This window comes from Podarcis melisellensis, assembly GCF_964234715.1.
Source record: "Podarcis melisellensis genome assembly, chromosome: 2".
NCBI classification, from domain to species: domain Eukaryota; kingdom Metazoa; phylum Chordata; class Lepidosauria; order Squamata; family Lacertidae; genus Podarcis; species Podarcis melisellensis.
In genome coordinates this window covers 94,508,203-94,533,300 of record NC_138529.1, presented here as the reverse complement: position 1 = coordinate 94,533,300, position 25,098 = coordinate 94,508,203, and the positions used below count along the sequence as shown (strand labels likewise).

The 25,098-nt window shown below is 41.7% G+C and overlaps 1 protein-coding gene across 13 annotated transcripts in view; it reads right to left on the bottom strand.

Moving 5' to 3' along the window:
* The window catches only part of FOXP1 (forkhead box P1), a 513,657-nt gene that overhangs the window by 351,956 nt on the left and 136,603 nt on the right, over window positions 1-25,098 (bottom strand). For 10 of the 13 annotated variants that reach the window (XR_014165850.1, XM_081901936.1, XM_081901945.1 and 7 more), the window contains one exon: window positions 8,628-8,687. The exons of the other annotated variants lie outside the window; for them this stretch is intronic. The gene's annotated coding sequence lies outside the window, so the exon portion shown is untranslated. The remainder of the gene's footprint in view (window positions 1-8,627; window positions 8,688-25,098) is intronic. 13 annotated transcript variants of the gene reach the window in all.

The window sequence follows — 25,098 nt, the reverse complement described above, 5'->3', positions numbered from 1 at the left end:
TTCCCCCCTTATCAGCGGTAACAGATCACCATGAACACTGAATGAGAACCTTTCACTTGTTTATTTTGTCACATCTTTATTCCATGTTTCAACCAAGACACTCATGGTAGCTTGCACCGAGTTATCTTCATTTTATCCTCTCAGCAACACAGAGGAGTAAATTAGGTGGAAGAAACAGTTATTTGCCCAGGGCCACCCAGTGAGCTGTGATTTGAACCTGGGTTTTCTACATCAAAATCCCGCACTCTCATCACTGCACCTCACCAGCTTCCTCATATCAGAAAATTTTTCAAGACATGATAGAAAAGACATTCACAGTCCAACAGACCTCAAAATGTGTTATTATTTTCCTCTTTAACACTTTCTCACACTATTTAAATTTGAACATGAATTTGTATACAACAATAAAACAACCAACTAGTTCTTCGTGCTCCTGTGAGCAACCATGTCACTCACACCAAGAACCACTGCTTATAATGTTCAGATATTTCATTCCTATTTCACATCACTCAATTAAGTCTTTCTGTATAAAAAAGCTTTTAACAACCACATCTGGTCTTTAATAAATCACTGCACTTTGTCTTCCTGCCAAAACTCCTCCTTTATCTAACTTACATCTTCATGAGGAGATAGGAAATCACACATTATGGTGGTGACAAACAATTGTAATTATGTCATTAGTAGCCATTTAGACTACAAAGGTTCTCAAAAAAGAAATATAATGAACAATAAGAAATATAGGATAATACATTGATCACAGTTCTAATCCGCTTTTTACTTCACAAGTGTAAAAAGCTGGCATAATTCATGGGCACAGCAGGCAGTAATAGTACACCACTTTATGAACTATGCAGCTATTTTATTCCCCTATCTACTTAAAAATAAAAAAAGCTTTTAATAGCTTGATTTAGACATAAAAGTTATTTATGATGCTTCGTTGATTATAATATTTACTTCTTGAACTTTCTATAGAAGCATTTCTTTCTGAGATACGAATACAAACTATATTCTCACAATTACACCTCCAAGCCCTATCTTGGTCAAAGAGCTCCTGCAGCTGATCAAGTATATGGGAGTTGATCATATTAATTGATCCTTAGTAGATCAAACCTCTCCATTCTGAAGGAAATCAGCCCTGAGTGCTCACTGGAAGGACATATCGTGAAGCTGAGGCTCCAATACTTTGGCCACCTCATGAGAAGAGAAGACTCCCTGGAAAAGACCCTAATGTTGGGAAATATTGAGGGCACAAGCAGACGGGGACGACAGAGGATGAGATGGTTAGACAGTGTTCTCGAAGCTACTACCAATGTGAGTTTGACCAATGCATACAATGGCTAACATCAGAATGGCTTGTGGGGGTCAGGATCTGGTCTGCTGGTAAGAAGATTGGAAGAAATTTAAGATTTATCTACAGAAACATTGTGATTTAGTGGAATGTTAAAAAGGATGCTTGGTTACAAATAATTGGCCATCACTAAACTGGATCGGAATTTGATGATATGTGAGATTAAGAGAAACAAAATTTGTTGGAGAACTGTTATATTATATTTAAATGAGCGGTTACAAAATTGCAAATAAGATGATAATTTGCTTGAAAAAATTTATTAACGATGTAAGTGGGAGCGGGAGACGTGAGGAAGTCTAAAGAAGTTATGAAATTTTGTTAAAACAAAGCAATGCTGTTTATCATTTTTGTATTTCTTTTATTAAAAACCCCAATAAATTTTTTTTTTTTTTAAAAAGGATCTGGTCTGCTGGCCAGATTCAATTTCCCACCCCTGACGTAAGTTCACTTCAATGTGAAATTAAATTAAAAGTAAATAAAAGTAAAATAATTCTTGTTTTAGGAGGCTGAGAATCTGCTAGCCATGGTAGCTAACAGATAACATGGTAAACTCGAATTACAGGTTTCCAGGGCCAATATAAATTGAATGAACAAAAAGTCATCATCAGTATGACTTGCTTGTGAGTTTCTCAGAGGCGTGTAGATGGCCGCTGTCAGTGATGGAGTGTATGGATTACTGGATAGAGTTGCATTTGGGTGCCCGATTAAAAACAGTGCTGAATAAATGTTCATCTGATGCTGCATCTTTACCTGCCCAACACCCAATATCATATAGTAATCGGGTGGGGGGCAGGTGTGCATGGCTTGGGGAAATGGCCTTGTTGACCAATTAGGATGCCTGCCAGCCCATTTGGACCTCCAGGCCACAGGTTCCCCGCTGGTGCCTAAAGGATTGGAATTTAACTTTTATTCCTCATTTCTGAAACATGTCTCAAGGAATCCACACTTAAAGTTATATTTTTCACTATTGGCTACAAACTGCCACAGAAAAACCTTTCCTGTGTATAGTTAAATCTGTTCAGCATCATTTTCAAAGCCACTTTTTTACTGTTCAGGAAAATTTCAGTATCTAGAACACAGTCAGAGGACATTAAGCTACTGAATGACAGGCTAACGGTGATGTTTCTATCAAGTCTATTATCCCTCTCCTAAAGGGCACAATCTACAACCTGCTTGCTGGACTAAAAGTCTAATGATTACTAATATGCTGTCACACAGATTTCCAGTTCAGAAGATCAGCTTTCCATTGTGATTCCCCCCCCCCCCAACTCACAGCTTCCTATGTCTCCAATAAATCCACTATTCACTATTTAAGCTGTGAAATATACTCAACTGGATTATTTTTTTGAACTAAAAAAAAACAACCTATAATGAACACTTACTTGGTTCTACAAACTTCCAGAATTAGAAGTCAGAAAGAATGTTTTATCCTCCTCACCTATAAAAGAAAGCAATGTCTTCCATCAGTTATTTAGTGCATTATGATGGAAAGACTTGGGCTAGTACAGAACTAAAGTCAAAGAAGGTTTAATTTTCTATGAAGCATCATGATGATCCCAAACCAGAATGTCTTGGAACAAGTGAAGCCAGACAGGTCCAGCTAATAAAAGGTACAATTTCTCTTTGTCTTCCTTCAGCAGCCATGGATTCAACTTTCTGCTGGCTTGCTAAAATACTTCAAAGTATATTTTCTCCTTTGAGGAACAATAATTATTGATGTCAATATGAAAAGAGTGAGACTGACCCTCCATACTTGGAACTTTGAGAACCAGTTTGTACATTGCTGTATTTGTTTGCACTGTTGTTTGCACATTTCCAATGGTTCTCCTAGCAAAATTGTTAATGGTAGCTTTTAATAGGCTCAAGAGTTGGGGACGTGGAGTTGCAGCAATCTATAATGATTTCATCTCCCACTCTAGGCCTCCTTTCTAGCCTGGCTTCAATTCTGAGTAGTTGTATGTATTGCTAGGCAACAGGAACAGAGTAAACTCTTCCAAGATGATTAGCCCGGCCACCATTTTAATTATTGGCTCCATTTTGCCTGAAAGTGGTATACTAAAACAGAGGTCTAGTTAAAGGGGCAAGAAAGCAGAAAGTACAATAGCTATCCTCCATTAACACTGACCATGGAAATATCCACCCTTTATTCAACAGCCCTGGTACCTCCAAAACGTTCACACACATACCAAATTCCCCAAGAGGGAATACACCCTGCCAGAAGTACTGCACAATCCATTGTGAATTGAATTTGTACCCATTAAGGTTAGCAATCCCTTTACCCCACACATTTTTACACTAATCAACTATGATCAGCTTTGCAAAGATTCTGGGAGAACACATAGCTTTCCAGAGCTTGTGTTGGTCTTTCATTGCCTTAACCAAGGAAAGTATTATTTCATGCAGGGCTAAAGGGGACAGCAAGTTCCACCTTGTTTACAAACAAACCAACCAAACTTGAATGATAGATTTGCTGTCCAGTGTAGCATCACTGGGTTGTGCTTACTTGCACAACTAGAGGATCAAGGCAATTATTGCTTTTAAAGGAAACAGGCTGGCCTCTCTTCAGTTTTGCTAGGAAGCAGTCCACTCCAATTTAATGACTTTCTTGATAACCACTGTATTTGGAACAATTCTTGGAGTTGGCTGTAGGTCTGGGGCAGCAGGAGGGGTCTGCAGAGCATCTGCTGTTCGCTAACTTTGAAGACAAACCTAGAGGGGCTAGGGCACAGCATAACAGTGGCATGTAGTGGGCATCTTGAAACATCTTGTTCGATGGAGGTTTTTCAATTACTGACCCTTCACTGTGGAGAAGGTTCCAACATTCCCTGGAGTGGGAATACCACTTCACAAAAATAAAATATTCTAGATAATCTGCAAGCCCTGGAGACCTAGGCAAGCCATTTATATACCCCTCTTAGAAGCCATTCTGTAGAGAGGAGGGAAAGGACTGGATATGAAGGGTCAGTAATTGAACTGTAGAGATCAGAGAAGAAAATTGCTAAGCCAAGATGAAGGAGTAAGAGGAGCCAAAGGAGAATGTGAGTGCTTTGTCCAAGAAGGAGCAAAAAAACTAAAGAGCAGCCAGCCAATTCCTGTAAAAGCTACTCCCGCCTTTGTCCACTAGAAGTGCATGGAAGCCCAACTCAGTGATGCTACACTGACATGCGAAATCTAGGGTGTCTAGCCCTTTGAAAATTAAGTAACAACCCAAGCAGTTCTGGTGTCCTGGTGCCAAGGACAACCTTCAGATTCACAATAGACCCCAGTAGGAAGAGCACCCCTTCTACCTTCTTCACACTGAGTAGGTAATATTTGTGCTCCAATTTCCTCCCCACGACTCTAATTCTGCTTCCTTTCTTGTCTCTCTAACTCTCCAAGCAACCCATGCTGCTTCAGGCAAAGTGTTAATTACATTTTTTACTCCTTTGTCTAACCCAATTCACCTTCTATGTTTCTATAAATAAATACTGCTTAACATTTTATTGGATTTTTATTGTATTTCAGTATTACTTATTTACTTTTTTCATGTGCTTTTTATGAGTGTTACTTGTGTGACATACTTAGAGATTTTGCTATATTAAGTGATACATGTTATAAAAATAAACAAAAATAAATATATCTATTTCCTCCATATCTCATTTTCATTCTCCAACTTTCCCCAGTCAGTTCCATGCTGCTTTAACCCGTCAGCCTTTCCCATCTCCCATGTCCCCTATAGATTTAACCAAACAGTTGCCAATCCAAGCTAAATGCTATGTACCCAGTCTGTCAATTTTCATAAGAAAGAACAGAACTCCCCACCCCCACCCCCAAACACCCTCTAGATCTCTCCAACCCTCTGGAGCAGATTCCATGAGCTTCACTGTGCAAGTGAAAATTCTTATGCTGATGGAACACATTAATTGGACACGGCTCAGTTGCTCTAAACTCTGGCTTGTTGCTTCATTGCTAATTCCCTCTCTAAGAAAACCCAGTTGTTGTGATGGTGCACCATGACCCTTGTTCAGAGGGTCTGAGCTCATGTACATGTGCAGTATAGTACTTAACACATGTAGACAAGGACACAAGGTTACAAGTGCTAATGTGTCATCCACACTGCTATCTAACTGCTGGAGTTTACATAGGTGGACTTGGACTTGGTGCAGGAATGTTGTTTCAAAAAGGAAGGTATTGTCCTACTAAAACCGGAATATAACAAAGGCCGGCCATAGAAGAGGTGATGGTACAATTCCTAAAGAACCTGGTTTGGACATAGTATATCTGAACAATGATTAACTAGCTACTGTTAATTAACAATTATTAACCTCTGCCTTCTGGATAAGGTGCATAAGTAGGCATTTGCTATAGCATCAGGCACTCTTGAGATGTACCTCAAACATCAGCTAAAAAGCCTCAGAACTGAAAACGGTCAGAACACACAGAATACCAAAATTATTATTACTATATATTAATTTATTTTTACCCTGCCTTTTTTCCTGACAGCACTCAAGGTGGCTTACATATAAAAATAAAAAGGTAAAAATAAAGGACCCCTGACAGTTAAGTCGTCACAGACATATAAAAATAAGAACTACTAAAACCTTTAAAAATCCATCATAAAATAGAATTATATATTGATAGAATTAAAACTATATGCATATATACATATACATCTATCCATACATAATCTGTTTAAAACATACCAATAATTATAACGAAAACAACATGGCACCAGCTCCTTAACATCAAACATAAAGACTGAAGAAATATACAGCTAAGTACCAATAAAGCTAATGATGTTCTCTTTTACATTAAGACCACAATTTACATGCGAGTTATGTTCCAGGGATCACACCTAAAGCCAAAATCACATACAGTCAAAGCACAATGGGTTCAATGGCGGGTGGAATTGCCAGAGTCATTTTTCCTGGAACCCCATTCCATTTCTATTTAAAAAATGATAAACCTGCCACATGCCTAAAGCTGAATGCGCAAAAGTTAAATGTGCATGAGCTGTGGGCTTACTGTATTTAGGAATTTGTGTCCAGTAAGTATCATCTTAATTTTGGACCTACTTGAGAACTGATAAATTACTTTATACCTGGAACAGCACCTTCCATGCCACTTTAAGAGCATATCAAATGAGGCACCACATCATGCAAGAAAAGTTTGACCTCTAAGGGTCTCTAGCACCTGCAATCTTAGGACTCAGCTATACAGCTGCAATTAAAACGTTTTAAATGTGTTGTGAAGTACAATATACAAATGTGACACTAGACAGGGACAGTGAGCTATGCCAAATTCAATGTACTGTATTTTTCCGTGTATAAGACTATATTTTTTTCTAAATTTTGGAAGTTTAAAGTAAGGGGTCATCTTATACACGGATAGAGCACAGTGCATTTTCTTAATTTTGAGTCCCAAAAAATAGGGGGCATCTTATACATGGAAAACTAATGTATTTTTCAAAACTTTTTTTTTAAAAAAAACATTTTCACAGTGTTTTTTATATGTGCGTAGCTTCTACCTTAGTCTGCAATCTTACCTGAGAACAAGTCTCATTGGACATGCCGAAACCTACTTCTGCATAAGTATGCAGAGGATTGTATAGTTAATTTATCAGGTTACGATTATGTAATAGACACAGGCAGGTACTAGTGTAAATGGATGATAGTAGTTGAAATGCCTTTGGCACAGTACCCACATCAGTCATCCACAGCCACCCTTCTCCATACTCAAGCCATTTCCCACTCTTTAACTATGCAACAGTTTTGTTATTTGACCATTTGAATGTTGTTGGACTATTTTTATAGCCAAACATTTCATTGCTATGTGCAAGGTCACAGGTAATAGCACTTACCATTAATGCTGGCACAGTGTTCACTAAGCTCCCTTCTTTCTTGGCACAACAATTCATAGGGGCCTTTAACTTTACATACTAGCATTAGCAGAATTTATGTATCCTTTTTATAGCCTATTTCAAAAATGCTGGTCATGATGTCAGTATTCACATTTCTGACCCCTGACAAGTATGAATTAGACAGATGCCACCAACTCCTGTCATAGGCCACCTATGTGTCCAGATAACACTAATAATGAAATCCCATCAAGGGCTTTCCAATTGCTTCACGTCAATTTTGTCCCACAAGTTCACTTTAATTTTTTTTTTAAAAAAATGTCGTTTATCCATTAATGGATTCAGAAAAATAGCTGATCTACAAAGTTGCATTTGGTGTTATTTTTAAGACTGCAGTGTGTGAAAATGATGTTCAGACTTAGTGAAGAAAGAATTGACCAGGTTTCTAAAAATATTGTAGAAAGCCATTAAGCCAAAAAAAGGAAACATAATTGTTGACTTTAAAATATGCAGGCAAAAAAAATATCATAGTAAATAACAATAATTTACTTGGAATATTGCTTCATACAGTGTTTCACAGAAACCTAGCGTACAATTTTAAAGAAAGTGCTGGCAAATTAATTGTATACTTTCGCTTTTTATGTTCAAGTCACATATGAAAAGAATAACATTTTACCCCACATTGAGTACAGTACCATAGACTGAATATGGGTTTCAGCAGCATCAATCGTATCAACTGAGATTAGATGAAAGTGCATATAGGATAAAAGAGGCATATAACTCTTACATTTTTACCTTGTGGCTAACATGGCAATTTGCCTCCAGCAGCTGGGTGCATCTCAGATAAATTCATGTCAGTATTCTCTTGCAAATATGGGTGGACAAATAATCATTTTCCGAATGCACTAATGCTTTTGCATTCTGATGGAGCTCTTGCATGCAGGTGCAGACCTTATTTCTTTGGGGATTTTGTATTTGTTTTGTTAGGGGCTAATGGGCACATGGCAAGGACTGTGTAGCCGACTACATAAAACTCAATTTGTGAACATGGTAACCTATTTCCAATGGTCAACATTCTTTAATATCAACCATTGATATCTGTTGTCCCTCTTATAAAGTTCAGGAACCATGCTGCATGTATGCACTGAGAAACAGCTGCTGCACTGGATACTTGGATATAGGTTGTCTGAAGGGCTTGACATGCAACGGAGTGTGAAAATATGAGCTTTGTAAAAGATGAAAAAACATGCTCCATTGCAAACTGAACCCCTTCAGATAGCCTAACTCAACGGGGTTCCTCTCAGTGACAATGAAAATAAACACTTATCTGAATCTGCCCTGAGGTGTGCCACATGCATGACACAAGCCAGCAATTTTACCCGTGTTCTAATCACAATCGTATCTGATACCATTTAAAAGCAACATTTAACAAAAAGAACAAACCTGGCTGTCCTCACTTTTCAGTCACTGATTGTCACTGTGCCATGTTTCAGGAGGAGTTAGCTGTCGAAAGAAAGAAAGAAAGAAAGAAAGAAAGAAAGAAAGAAAGAAAGAAAGAAAGAAAGAAAGAAAGATCAGTTCAAATCCAAATCTGTCCTTCAGAATGTTTCCTTTAACATGCATATTGAATTGATTAAATTTCATTTCTGCTCTTTGGAGTGTGAGGGTTTTCTTCCAGTCTTTTTCCTCCTCCCTTCTCAAACAAAGCTACTTCCAATGTTCTGAGGGCTGGAAATTAATAGCCCTTCTAACTTGGATCTCTCCTGGTAGCCACCACCCCTGGCAAATCGCTATTTGTAGTTTCACCAAAAACAAATCATGCGTCTAATACAGCATTTAAGAGACTGAAATAAATCCATCCCTTGCTACCCTATCATCTTAAATGTTACTATGAAATTTGAACACATATGGCCAAAACCAAAAGAGCCAGATACATTATATAATTATCTTTTCTATTTTTACCTCCTAAAAATGAGATTATTCTGTTTCTTAAGGCTCGGGGAACCTTTTACAGGGGCTACATCCCACAACTTAAGGATAGGGCTAAATAAGAACATAATATTTTAAATACTTTTTCTATTACATTTTAAGAACCAGTGCATGGCTAAATCACAGAAGAGGACCCCAACATCTCCCTCCCTGGCAGAATCTTTAACATAATACCTTCTTGGTAATGTCATGTCATAAACAGCTTTTTTTTAAAAAAGAAAAAGGACTACATGTGAACATTTTCCATTATCTTTGGTGCACTTTACTACGGTTTAATGTGCAACGCAAAAAGATCACAGTCATCTAAATGTTGCTACAAGAATTATCTGTCTCACTACAATTCAAATGCTTTGTTATATGCTTTCTACAGTAGCCTGTGTACATCCCATTCTTCATGTTATCCAGTGATTTAAGGGCCTCTTTTGAGGACCTCAGCTTGATCACTGTCCTTTTCTTCCTGTCAGGAAAGGGAGCAGTCAAGCAGCGATCCTGCTTTCTGCTACTGATTCGCTTCCCTACAACTTGCATTAGACGTTATTAGAGCGGCTCCCAGCAGTGTGTAGTTAAGAGTCTGACAGTGTCCCCATTAGAAAGCCATTTTTCTTATAAAGGGTTTTGTAAATTGGCTATGTTAATGACTACAGAAAGAGGAATTCTTAATTTATTTTTCACCCCTAAAGGAATTATACATTTCTATTCCTATTTTTTTGTATCACAGCAACAAACAGCAATAGAAGAAGAGATAGAGAGAGAAAAATAACTTAAAATATAATAGCTCAGCTGTTTGGTTTTCTGTCTAAGCTATGGCTTATTTTGTCACATCCAACATAATATTCCTGGCAATTAATTTATAATACAGAATTAAGGAAATAGAAATATAGAAATGAAGATGGTTCTAAAACATTCAGTTAAAAAAAAATTCAACGTAAAATATGAAGAGGAATGGCGGGATTTCCAAATGTGTCCCAGAAAATGAACCTAACATTGACTCCAAACCAATTTTTATTTAAATCAACAATACATACTTATTTTCAAATAAATGTGGTAAATGCACTTATATGCACAACACCCTGAGCTAAAAACCCTGCTCACACAAAACATTAATAATATCATTACCCACGATTTAGTTCACTTTACCATCACATAGCAAAATGCTCACATAAACTGTGTTTAGAGCAGGGGATAATAATCCTCCTAAACAGCTGACTCTGGGAATAAGTGTTGTGTGAACAAGGGCAAGGTGTCAACCATGGGCTTTATCGTGCTTGAACTACTGTGATTCTCAAACTGTTTTCACCCAGATAACCAAATGCATTTCTGTCTTATTATTTACATTTTTAAATATAGGAGCCTCTTTTTGGCTGGCAGGAGAATTCTTTAAATAAAGAAATGAATGAGATTATCTAGGAAAGGGATTGTGTGTTGAATCCGGAGGCTGCACAAGCAAAAGGCAATTCTGCTTCCTCTTCCCTTCTGCCCTGAAACCTTCTGTACTTCATGGAAACCCTCTCCAAGAAGGCCAGGGAAGGTCTGAATAGTGGGAGCTGCGTCATACTGGTCTGCAGTGGAAGAGAGGAAATCACCCAGAATCAAGTAGAGAAATCTCTGGAGATTTTTTTAGGGGGTGGAGGGTACAGGGAGGAGGAAGGAATGAGAAAGATTGGTTGTGTGAACTGTTGGTTCATGCAACCAGTGGATCAAACCCAATTTGTATTATGGACACCTATTCCTATAAAACTCGAGTAATTTTTGCCCTGTAGTGTAGCCAAAGAAAAAGAGGAGGGAGTGCTGGTTGCTTGAAGAGTGAGTGTTACTACGTTCAGATATGCTTCGGGTCTCTGAAACATTTGCCTGCCAAGACAGTACAGTGGTACCTCTAGTTGTGGACACGATCCATTCCGGGGTGCTGTTTGCACCCCGAAAAGTCTGCAACTAGAGCGGCACTTCTGCGCAAGCGTGGAGCGCAATAGAGCGCTTCTGCGCATTTGTGAAAGGCGCAGAAGGCTTCTGCGCAAGCGCAAAGCGCGCAGAACGCTTCTACACGTGTGGTGAAACCTGGAAGTATACACTTCCAGGTTTGCTGCATTCGCAGGCCGAAAAGACACAACATGAACCTAACGCAACACGAGGTATGACTGTAATAAACTTTGATTCTGTCCATGTTCATCTCTATTTTTGCCATGTTCCCATGGACCTCCTGAAAGCAAATGGTGTCCCATTAATCATGAACAAACCACAGTTTAAGAACCACTGATCCAGAGCAATACCTTTTCTGGGTATAAGTTTAAAGGTAGAATCAAACATGTGGTGAGTTGTGGTATACTCTTTTGACAGGATTTTATCACCTCAGCATAAACATGGGGTACTATATGTTTGAAAGTGGATCCTGGTCATAATTTCTCTCTCACATGATAGGCTACTAACCTAATCTCCATGATGTGCAGTTTACACATGTAAGGACATTTTAATGTGGGGCTACTTTCAAACAAGTAATGTCCTCATATGTATCCTGAAGTGGTACAGTCACATGTACTTACATGAAACCTCCTCAGAATATTATCTAAGGGCCCTCATATTTGTGCCTGTTCTGAGGGAAAATCTATTCATATGAGCCTGGTCTACATTGCTGAATTTCCCTCTGCCACTGTCTAATATCGAAATAATTCTGAGGGAAATACCTATTTTTCACAGTTCTTAAATGCTTCACACATTTAAAAAAAGACAGCGAGTTTGCTCCATAGAGTAACTGGGAATGACACAAGAGAGTTGGTTTCTTCCAGGGCGTTAGCTTTCCAGTGCAAGGAAGGGTGAAATGTTTCTCTCACCAGTGAAAGGCACACAGTGAGACGTTAACATGAGAGAATAAGCAGAATCCTTTTTAAGAAGAATGGTAGTTATACTTTAATTTAAAAATAAGCTGTTAGACATTTATGACAGGAAAATGTCCCACTAGCTAGATTCCAGTTCTGTTTGTATTTAGGGTGTTTACATATTTTGCCCACAGGAAGTCTCTGCCAGCAAGTCTGAACTTTCTAAAACATCCATTCCAATTCAGGCCTCTTTCTGGCCAGCTCTAAAAGAAAAGCAACCCTCAGCATTCCCAGGAGATGGAGATTTCAAGCTTTCCAATAATAAAATGGATCTGTTAGGTTCTAGACACTACAATAATATTTAAATTACACTTTTGCCTTTTGACCCCTTCCAAGCACACCTCATTGTCACACACATTGCCAAAAAGGCATCTGCCAATTCTGTTACATATATAAAAAAACCTAAACATTTTCTTTCTTTCTTTTCTTTTTTGTACAAGTTCGGTTTTTCATCAAAACCACATGATCGAACAGTGAAGTATACAAAGTAATGTGTCTGTGTTACCACAATGTCAGCTCAAAGACACTTTGCTCATCATCAGTCTATAAGCCATGTCATACAACTTATCAATATTGGGCCATGTCATACAGCTTATCAATATTGTACACAAGAAAAGTTTTTTAAAAAAAAGTCTCAAAGAAAAGATTAAAAGCTTCTAATGATGGGTGATGCAGCCTCACAAATATAAAATGGATTCCCCAAACAGGGCTTTTAAAGCTTGGTTGGGATGTGGAAATCAAGAACACTTTCATGATGAGCGAAAGCAACTCTGTGCAATAAAATGGCCATTTAGTTTGTCATCCTCCACACAGAGCAGTTACATAAGTAATAGAATTCTCTCATTGAAAAGGCCTTACAGGTTCAAGGACCTTCATTTGCAGGCAAGTCTAATAGGCAAACCTAAACATTAGGAGTCCTAAACAATAATAACTATTCCTGTCCCTCCTCTTCTCTGACTTTTGCATGCTTTGCCTTCTGAAGAAACACAATCTCTCCTCTGATCTTTGCATATGGCTTCATTGCGATCTCAGGTTTGATCAACAGATAAGCACTGCAATATCTCATCTAGAAGCTACAATGGTAAGATGTTTGAAGCCAATTCAAAACCTAGAAGTGATGCACCACCAAGACATTAACAGTGTAATCCTATACATGTCTACTTAGAACAGGGGTCGGCAAACTAAGGCCCACGGGCAGGATCAAGCCCAATTGCCTTCAGGATCTGGCCCACAGACTATCTGTGGATCAGCGTGGGGATTCTGTTCATTCAGGCTGTGCCATTTCCCCCCCTGAGCCATTCCATTCCCCACCTCTCCCTTACACACACTGCAGCGGCGCCTCCTCCCTCCCTCCTCCTGGCTTCTCCCCGCCTTGCCTAGAGGAGGAAGGGGGCTAGGCTGAGCTGACTAAGGGCAATTTTAAGCAGTCCCTCTCCAGAGCCAGCCCTTTCACACCTTTCTCATTTTCCCTCCGCCGCCACCACCCTGGAGCTCTGCGGGCCAGAGAATGGAGCAGACGAGCTCGCTCTGCCTACTCACGAGAAGTAGTGGCAGCAGCAGCGGTGGCGGCAGCCCCAGGGAAGGTAAGCACAGCGGCTGGGGGTGGGGGTTGGGGAGGACTACTTGCCCCCCTCGCCTCTTCTTCCAGCTCCACACACACACACACACACACACACACACACACACCCCGGTGCCGCTTCTCTTGCCCGCCACAAGGTCTGAGGGACAGTGGACCGGCCCACGGCTAAAACTTTTTGCCGACCCCTGACTTAGAATCAAGTCCCATTGCATTAAAGGGGATTACACTCAAGTAAATGGGTTTGCAGCCTCAAAGTTTGAAGGACTGAGCTCAAAACAGAGGAGAAACGAAAGTTCATCTTATTGGGACGTTATTGTTGCTGCATTCTTTATAGAACTGGGTTTTCAGTAAATTATAAATTGTTGTTGTTTAGTTGTTTAGTCGTGTCCGACTCTTCGTGACCCCATGGACCAGAGCACACCAGGCACTCCTGTCTTCCACTGCCTCCTGCAGTTTGAAGTTCATTTTTATCTATTATTTATACCTTGTCCCATTCGAGGCCGGCCCACTGAGGGACAGCCCTCCCAAGGAGAATTCAGAGAAGTGTTTTTAATCAAATCTCGGACTCGCACACTCTTTCATCTCCCACTCCTATTCTGTACTTCAAACTAAAAAAAACAAAACAAAAACACCTCAGTAAACATTTCTGTCAATCTACTGTTCTCTGGCCAATCAGTTCTTGGCATCACTCAGCCAATCCTAATCTGTGGCAAAGAGGTCCCTCCCATGTGTCTCGAAGCAGAAATTCCATGTACTGTAACTGGATCAGGCTGTTGGAAAGTCTGTTCTAGTGGGGAAGCTCTTACTCCACCTGCTGTTATGAGGCCTGTCCAGCACAGCCAATAGCAGACATGAGATGAGTCAGGTCTGCTTCAAAAACAGTCCAATGTGGGAGCAGTCGACTATCAGAAGCATACACTGCTGCTGAGACTACTCAGAGCTGTTTCCCTGAAAGCAACAGGGAGTGCGTCCTACTTTGAGGAGCTTTTGTTTATTTAGTTTAATATTTGTTTTGTGACGTTCAGGGAGACAGAAACAGAGAGAAGGAGCAAGCAAGCTCTATAATAAATACCTGATTTTTACTTTATCATTTTGCATTTTTTAAAAAATTGGGGACCCGGGAGGAGAAATCGTGGATAGCTTGCGTATGTACAGCAGGGGTCAGCAAACTTTTTCAGCAGGGGACAATCCACTGTCCCTCAGACCTTGTGGGAGGCCAGACTATATTTTGAGGGGGGGGGGGAATGAACAAATTCCTATGCCCCACAAATAACCCAGAGATGCATTTTAAATAAAAGCACACATTCTACTCACGTAAAAACACCAGGCAGGCCCCACAAATAACCCAGAGATGCATTTTAATTAAAAGCACACATTCTACTCATGTAAAAACACGTTGATTCCCCGACCATCCGCGGGCCGGATTTAGAAGGCGATTGGGTCAGATCCAGACCCCAGGCCTTAGTTTGCCTACCCATGCTGTACAGTACAGGTATTAACAATTTCCCAACATTCACTCATTAAAAGCTGCAGCAGCTCCTGGGTAGAACAGGTCATATAAGAAAGTTCCAACCCATGTGCAATTGTAGAAAAGCTGTGAGGATCTGCTTCCAACATGATACTAGCAGGGGATTTATATTGAATTGTGCAGGAACAGAGGAAAATGTTTCCACTATTATTCCTACCTTGTTATTTTGTTTTTTTAATAATGTTTTTATTTATTTTTATAGTACAGAAAACACATTTAGAGAAAACAATGGTTACCTTACAACAGTAAACAACAAATAACTTGTCCCGATAAAATTACAGGCATTTGTCATGCCGTGTAATAAAGTTTCATTTGATTACTCTAAAAGATCACGCCACATTTTCCCATGAGTGTTGGGTAGATTCCTGCCACAGTCTGAACAATTTATGTATTCAATAAACATTTGCCATATGTTATAAAAGGAATAGGGATTGTGTTTGCCCTTTGCTGCTCTGACCTGACATGTTAATTTCTCAGCCAACGCTACTGACCATACTCTGGTATATCAAGAATCAATGTTAAGCCCATACCTTGTTCTTTTGTGAGTTTGTCAGTGAATTTCCAAAATGAAAAGTTTGGTCTCTATGCCTATCTGGATATGACTCCGCATTCTTACTCAAACCTGGAAGATAGACTCCCAAATCTCAGACATATCTGAGGTATGATTAGTGAGGTGTGATGAACCCTGCACATGAGCAGAGATTATTACTTCACATTTCCATGACTGAGCCATGCATTGCAATTATGTTCTGATTGCAAAGAATCTATTGTTGTTGCTGTGGAATATTTGCTTTTTTTAATTTAAAGAACAAAGTGTTTTGGACAGCAAATAATTAAACTGATCAAGTACCAATCATTTTTTTAACCTAAAAGCTAATTTATAAAATAAAGAAAAAAGAAAAAGAGAAGAGAAAGGAAAGACTTCTGAGTCTCCATCCATCAGCTTTATAGACTTATGCAAAATCTTTGCTCCAGAACAACATCCAACTCTTCTACTTTCCATAAACCAACCTTTTTTCCTTGCATAGAAAGGAAAAATGAACTTGTGGTATCTGGGTTTGAAGACTGAAAAAAGCATTAGGAGAAAGGCTGATTGCTTATGTTTTCTGAAATAGCCTAAACCGAGATTACCAGAGGCAGATAAGAACCACAAAGACAGACAAAACACAACTGGAAGACAAGTTTCACAACTATTTCATACCCACACTGCATAGGATGAAACTGGAAAGAATAAGGGAACAGGGGAGAGAAAGAGAGAGAGTTTAATTTAATAGAATTAGGCAGTCTTGCAAATAAGAGTAAAGGTAAAGGTACCCCTGCCCGTACAGGCCAGTCTTGACAGACTAGGGTTGAGCGCTCATCTCACTCTGCTACCTGATCCTGAGGCAAGTGTTAGACCCCTCACAGCTCAGAATATCTATAGTGATAGTTTTACTACAGATGACCATTATCAGGTCTTCATTATGGCTATTCCAACAAGGAGTATGTCTGCTTGATGCTTACTACGATGAGCTCTTCCACTGAAAACTGAGGTTGTGATCGGGAAGGCAATCAAGCAGGAATCAGATAGAAATTACTCTCGATCACTGCCAAAGAGGCCAATATAAGAGCTGCTGACCTAGAAAGGAAAGGCTGCGCATCAGAGCACCAATCCCTGCGGTCATTTAGCTCCTTGTGCTCCCCACGCTTCAACAATGTGCTTTCATATCTGAAGCATACATACATGCCAACTTGCATTTTTCACATGTATTTCTCCTTATTCTCCTGTTCAGACCCTTGAAAAGACTGGGAGGAAGGATGGGGGCTGCCCACTAGCCTTTTGGGGATCAGCATTTACATATAGGAAGCCTGCAATCATGAGAACAGTTTGCTTTTGTTTCCAACAGGCACTAGGTGCCATAGGCATTCCTTAACAAGAATTCAGATAATAATAATAATAATAATAATAATAATAATAATAATAATAATAATTTATTATTTGTACCCCGCCCATCTGGCTGGGTTTCCCCAGCCACTCTGGGCGGCTTCCAACAGAGATGAACAATACACTAAAATGTCACATATTAAAAACTTCCCTGAACAGGGCTGCCTTCAGATGTCTTCTGAATGTCAGGTAGTTGTCCATCGCCTTGACATCCGGTGGGAGGGCATTCCACAGGGCGGGCGCCACCACCGAGAAGGCCCTCTGCCTGGTTCCCTGCAACTTGGCCTCTCGCAGTGAGGGAACCGCCAGAAGGCCCTCGGAGCTGGACCTCAGTGTCCGGGCAGAACGATGGGGGAGGAGACGCTCCTTCAGATATACTGGACCGAGGCCATTTAGGGCTTTAAAGGTCAGCACCAACACTTTGAATTGTGCTCGGAAACATACTGGGAGCCAATGTAGGTCTTTCAAGACCGGTGTTATATGGTCTCGGCGGCCGCTCCCAGTCACCAGTCTAGCTGCCGCATTCTGGATTAGTTGTAGTTTCCGGGTCACCTTCAAAGGTAGCCCCACGTAGAGCGCATTGCAGTAGTCCAAGCGGGAGATAACCAGAGCATGTACCACTCTGGCGAGACAGTCTGCAGGCAGATAGGGTCTCAGCCTACGTACCAGATGGAGCTGGTAAGCAGCTGCCCTGGATACAGATTTGACCTGTGTCTCCATGGACAGCTGTGAGTCCAAAATGACTCCCAGGCTGCGCACCTGGTCCTTCAGGGGCACAGTTACCCCATTCAGGATCAGGGAATCCTCCACACCTGCCCGCCTCCTGTCCCCCAAAAACAGTACTTCTGTCTTGTCAGGATTCAACCTCAATCTGTTAGCCGCCATCCATCCTCCAACCGCTTCCAGACACTCACACAGGACCTTCACCGCCTTCACTGGTTCTGATTTAAAAGAGAGGTAGAGCTGGGTATCATCTGCATACTGATGAACACCCAGCCCAAACCTCCTGATGATCCCTCCCAGCGGCTGCATGTAGATGTTGAAAAGCATGGGGGAGAGGACAGAACCCTGAGGCACCCCACAAGTGAGAGCCCAGGGGTCTGAACACTCATCCCCCACCACCACTTTCTGAACACGGCCCAGGAGGAAGGAGCGGAACCACTGTAGGACAGTGCCCCCAGCTCCCAGCCCCTCAAGACGGTCCAGAAGGATGTCATGGTCGATGGTATCAAACGCCGCTGAGAGATCCAGCAGAACTAGGAAACAGCTCTCACCTTTGTCCCTAGCCCGCCGGAGATCATCAACCAGTGCGACCAAGGCAGTTTCAGTCCCATGATGAGGCCTGAATCCCGACTGGAAGGGATCCAAATTGTCTGCTTCTTCCAGGCGTGCCTGGAGTTGTTCAGCAACCACTCGCTCAATCACCTTGCCCAAGAATGGAAGGTTTGAGACTGGGCGATAATTGGCCATCGTGGCCGCATCTAAAGATGGTTTTTTAAGAAGCGGTTTAATAACCGCCTCTTTCAGCGGGTCTGGGAAGGCTCCCTCACGGAGGGAAGCATTCACCACCCCACGAAGCCCATCGCCCAGTCCTTCCCGGCTAGCTTTTATAAGCCAGGATGGGCAAGGATCCAGGAGACAGGTGGTTGGCTTCACTCGTCCAAGCAGCCTGTCCACATCCTCGGAGGTAACAGATTGGAATTGATCCCACACAACTTGACCAGACAGGACTCTAGCACTCTCCCGCCCCGGCCCTGCTCCCACGGTGGAGTCTACTTCTTCCCGAATCTGAGCGATTTTATCTGCAAAGAAATTTGCAAAATCATTGCAGGAGAACATGTGGCCCGTACTGGGCCCCGATGTTACAGGTGGTTCCGCTAAATTGTGAACCACCTGAAAGAGTCTCCTGCAGATGCAATAGAGGCGGTGAAGAAAGTCTTCTTCGCCGTCACTATCGCCACTTGGTAGGCTCGACGTTGAGCTCTAACCTGTGTCCGGTCAGATTCAGAATGAGTTATCCGCCACCGGCGCTCTAGCCGTCTCAACGATTGTTTCATTGCCCTCAGATCCGTGGAAAACCACGGGGCTCTCCGGGCTCCATGCAATCGGAGAGGGCGCTTCGGAGCCAAACAGTCAATAGACCTGGTTAACTCCACATTCCAGCGGGCCACCAGGGAATCGGCTGAAAGGCCATCAACATGGGATAAAGCATCCCCTACCACTCTCTGGAAACCATTTGGATCCATTAAGTGGCGGGGGCGGACCATCCGAATCGGTCCCACCTCCCTGCAGAGGGGATGGGTCGCAGAGAAGTCCAGTTGCACCAGGAAGTGGTCTGACCATGGCACTTCTTTCGTTTCACTTTTACTTAGTGTCAGATCACCAACATCCGTAGAGGTAAAGACCAGGTCCAAGGCATGTCCGCGGCTATGGGTTGGGCCAGACTTATTCAGGGACAGCCCCATGGAGGCCATGCTTTCCACGAAGTCCCTTACCTTAAAACCTTGTTATATCATCACTGTCCTCAGCTAGTTGCACAACATTTTCCTTCTGGTTCGGGGTGGGGGGAATTGTCCATTGTAACTTGACTGGAAAAGCATGTGCCTTAAGTGCCCTCGCTACTTCTAATTACAGAAGCTATTAGTCACTAGTATCCATATTTGAAAAAGGCAAATGGATTTGCTCTTCAATATTCAATTCCCCGCTTTCACTATTGCTAATACAATCTACTTCTCACTATTCTCTTGCAACTACTCAACACTGAAAGCACTATCCAACCAACGCAGAGCTTTACAGCTAGGCTCCTTTGCACCTTTGGAAAGGAGCTTATTTGTATCCCTTGAACAATGTTTACACCCCCTGGGCCTGCACCCTTGGTGGGGGCCAATCAGTGGGTATAGGGAAGTATAAAAATCCAATAAATAATAATAATAACCTAGCCAACCCCTGGGTATGACCCTGGTTGCTGCTTACTGCCCCTTAAAAAAAGGGGGTACATGGACCTCACACAGTGTTTGGAAGATTCTTTAATCCTAGTATATTTGTAAAGTAACTACAGTTGCAGGTAACTAGGACACTAGTAGCTGAGAGAGAGAGTGATTATGACGATGATGATGGGTGCTAATGTACAAGTCAAAAGAAAAAATCCTTATTTTATTTTATTTTTTTAAATTGCTTTATCTTCAGGGCCTTTGCTCTGGGCCTTTACTTTAATTATACTATTACCCATACACTCCAGTTTCCACCTGAGATAAAAAAAATATTTGCATGAGTGAAATCGTGCAAATCAATAAAACTACATCTGTGCAAATATCACATGTGACATTTGCAATCTAGTTTAATAACAAACTACCTTAATAACTAGACTGAATTTTAAAAACAAGAATATAAAGGTATATAAACATGTGAAAGTATGTAGTTGAACATTAATAAAGAGGTAACTCAATGGTTTTGCAGTTACTTAGGACAAAACACTTGACTTAATAATACTAGCCATAATCCAGATCTTCAGCACAGTGCCAGGAAGTATACTGTCAGGCTCACAGCAGCTGCAACCTATGAGAATGGGGCGCGGGAGGAAACCCATGCCAGGAGAATGTATGCCATAGTCCTTACCGGAAAGTAGACTAGATTGCACTAGCTCAAGAGATCTAGCAATTAGAAAATGAATGCAGGTACACAGGTGGTACTTCAGCTCATCAGTTTTCTCCCAGCCACAGGGAAGAGTGACAATGCATCCATCATGACCTAGTGGTAAGCCATGACACATTCCTGGGCTTAGAGCCTTACCACCCACTGAGGGAGCTTCCTTCCAAGAACACAGAAACCATCAAGTTATTTAAAGGGGCGTAACCTTGCAGGGGGGCCTGTTGGACTGCAAACAATTAGGTGCCCTGCCGGGAGGAACAGATGATTGACTATTACCCAATAGGCAGCTATGTACATATCAAGCTAGCACATGGGTGTGTGTGTGTGTGTGTGTGTGTGTGTGTGTGTGTGTGTGTAGAACAGGCATAGGCCAACTCAGCCCTCCAGATGTTTTGGGACTACAACTCCCATCATCCCTAGCTAACAGGGCTAGTGGTCAGGGATTATGGGAATTGTAGTCTCAAAACATCTGGAGAGCCATGTGTATGCCTGGTGTAGAGACACAATTTCATGCTTCTCCTGGAGACAGGATCTGACTGTGTATGTAACCCTACGGTCCTCTTCTGCATGCAAAGGCTCCTTATTCTAGATGTTGGTTTTGAGCAAACTATTCAAGCAGAGTACAACAAAGGAGCTGAAGCAGTGGGTTCTGTACACATCTTTGTTGTTTTGACTGTTTGGCCTGAGGCAGTCTTCTGCAGGGGTAGGTTATTAAGTAACGACACATGTGTTTGTACTGTAAATAAGAGCTAAATAAAAGGGAAAAAAAACACCCTACTTTTTTTAAAAGAACACAGGAATCAAATGCAAAACTTGTAAAGATGCAAGCATTTCCATTCATGACCTTTAGACACAATTATCTTCCGGCTCATAAATAATTTGCTTCTGATTCTAGTACTAAAAAATTGAATATTTTGAAACGTTACAATCCAGTTGTGCATTACCTCAATCAGCACAGTGTTAATTGTTTCAACAACTATCTACAAGCGGCAACCATTTTGTGTGGGGGTTCCGTTCCTGGCCCTGCACATGTCAGCAAGGAGTGCAAAAACCCACTCTGATCCCATTCCTCTCTCTTTTGGGTCAAAAAGGACCTGCGCGGCAGCAGTCAGATGTCAGCTGGATTAGCCTAAAATGCTGCTGACTGTACAGTGGTACCTCTAGATACGAACGGGATCCGTTCCGGAGCCCCGTTCGCATCTAGAGGCAAACGTAACTAGCAACGGCACGTCTGCGCACACACACATCACTTTTTGCCAATTCTGTACATGCACATGACGTCATTTTGAGTGTCTGCGCATGCGCAAGTGGCGAAACCCGGAAGTAACGCGCTCCATTGCTTCCAGGGTTGCTGCGGAGCGCAACTCGAACTCGCTCAACTCGAAGCGTATTCAACCCGAGGTATGACTGTATTTGAAAAAATAGTTTTGCCAGCTTAGCAATTTTGAATCCTCATCTTAGATCCTCAAATTTATCTTAAATCCTCAAATTTATTTATTTATTTATTTATTTATCTTCAGCAACTTTGTACAGCAACATTGTGCCTTAACCTCTCCTGCTTCTCTCAAGCAGCAGCAGCAGCAGCAGCAGTCTCAGGCATATCATCTGCCTCACCCTTAATGTATGTGGAGCAGCAGTGGAGCAAGCCGATCCACCGCCTGGGGCGGCGCATGTGCCCTGCACCCAGGGCCAGCCACCCACAGGGGCACCGCAGGACCTTTGAGGAGTCTCCTTGCCTCCTCCCACTCAGCCGCCCTACAGCTGAAGGGGAGACAATGGGCAGACCGTTTGGGACAGTGCGGAGCCTGCGGGTGCTCAAGCCACCGCGTCACTCCCATGAGAGACACATGGCTCGGGCATGCTGCAGACCCCATGGTGAGTGCCGCCCACCATTTTGTCACCCCGCTCAGTGCACCTACCGTACCCCCCTTGCTGCACCCCTGATGTGGAGTTCCCACCTTCTCCTATCTTTTTTCTATATCTACTCTCCTGAAAAGAAAAAGAAGCAACTTTTCTCTTCAACTCCACTAGCAGTACTGCCCACAGTCTACATAGAAAAACAAAGAATTTTGCCAATCCGCTACAGGGAGGGTGATCAGTCAAAACTCCATTGCAATGGTACTGCAGTAGAGCAAGGAGGGAAATTATCCCTCAGAATATCTTCTCAGTTTCTCAAGACCGGCTGATCACACTAGGAGCTGCTATTGTGCCACCCATGTTGATGCTGTACTGAGCAAACGGTGATGTCTGAAGTGTGACACAATGTTAGTAAAGTGGGTCAGATTAGGATAGATCTTGAGGTGTTATTCTGCATATGGAAGAGCCTTTGGTCCAGCAGATGTTCCTGCTTCTGAAGAGGGAGACTTTTCACCAATTCTCCCTCTTGCCCATTGGCTCCCTGCACTACTTTCCACACTGTTCTTCATGGTGTCCCAATCCTTCTTCAGGCTGAATGAGTCTCTGAGCAGGTGGAAACTATCCAGGCCTAATTTCACCTTGAAAAAGATATGCACTCTACCACCCAAGTTTGGTATTAAAGAGAATTACTGCTTGCAGAATACATGTGTCACTTAATAGTGGAGGTAAACACACACACACACACACACACACGGCATTCAGGACAAATATATGTTCAATGATAATACACTTACTAATAATGTTTAGAATGCATTCTCTCACACCTGAAAGAATACCAGGTTTAGGTCCTCTTTGCTTTCATATAAGTTTCTGTTGCAACAGGATAAAAGCTATAGACAAATATTCTCTTGAGAGCAAATGCAATATGAACTCAAGGGTTAAGCAGCATTTGACTGACTTTTACCTCATGGGACCTATAATTTGCACACTGTATTCATAAAGGTACGAGAGTTCAAATGGCATGAATTAAAAGCCTATAGTTTCTTCTGCTTTTTACATGTTACATTGATAGGCAGCCAATTTCTGCAGTGATAAAAGGCTTCTATCAAGATTTCAAAAAAGAAGAAGTGACGGTACAGTGAGCTTTTACACGATTACTATTGTATTTTATTGCTCCTATCTTTGTTTCTTACAACTCCTATTCATTATAAGTGCTGCAATAGTCCTTCTAGTCCAAAGGCACAGAACAGTCCTTGAGAAACAAACCATACAGACGCATTCAAATATTACATGGACATATTGATAATAAATAAATATGTGAATTTAATAGCTTCACAGAGTGTACACTGATAATAGGTGACTTGACGCATATTTAAAAAATATTCGGCATGGTGGTTGTTTTTTTAAAAAAAGAAATGGGAAAACAAAACTGTGAAATATTTACTGGAATAAGTACAGAGGCCTATTATTTATTTATTATCCTGCTGTCCCGCTGGAATGTTCAGACCCTGAGCCAAGTCAATGCAGGTGGAGGAGCTAATGTTTAATTGGGGTTTTTAGAATCCAATATGCTCAGGAGCCGGAGGAGGAGAGGAGGAGGTGTTGTGCCTCCTTTATCGCCTTCCCAGCCGTACTGCAGAGGGCAGATACGTTCAGTCCTTTCTGGGTGCTGCTTCACCAGCACAATTCCTGCAAAGAACGTACTGGCGAATTAGAGCCCTATACGAGCAAGACTGCATCCCATGGTGGACATGTGCTGCTGCACGTGCTTCGCTGGTAAGCCATACCGGCTTGTCATTCCCCTTCCAGTGCCGTTGCCTGCAATGTGTCCAAATAATTCCTGCATCAGCTGTTGCCATGATAGCCATAAGAAGAGCAGGCATAGGCAAACTTGGCCCTTCAGATGTTTTGGGACTACAACTCCCATCATCCCTAGCTAACAGGACCTGTGGTCAGGGATGATGGGAGTTGTACTCCCAAAACATCTGGAGGGCCGAGTTTGCCTATGCCTGATCAAGAGTAAGATACTGTCGACCCCCACCCCAAGCCCTTGCCCAACACAGAAGTGCTTTTTCTCTGCACCCCCTCCCCACAATTAGGTCTCCTCTTCCTGCCTTGGGACCTATGTGGTTTCAGCCATCTCTTTTTCAAAACTGCATGCCCAGCAAATTCCCTGCAGGAATTCTGTAATAGAAGCAGTATTTTGATAAGTAAATAAAAATAATGAATGAAATATTTTCTTTGTGAAAAAGAAAACATGGGGACGGATACTTCACTTTCTTAACCAACTGAAGCCCCAACCAGCCACACACTTTACACACCCGCAGTTGTGAAAACTAGACTATACACAATTGAATATCATTATTTCTCTCTATGTGTGTGTTTGTAGCCATGGGTGCAAACTGACAAAGAATTTGCTGCTCCAAACCTGAAAGCCAGGACTTGTGCAAATCTCTCTCTCTCTCTACTTTGTTGAGCAATCAAAGTATTTTAGAAGGAAGCAAATCAAAGAATCAGCT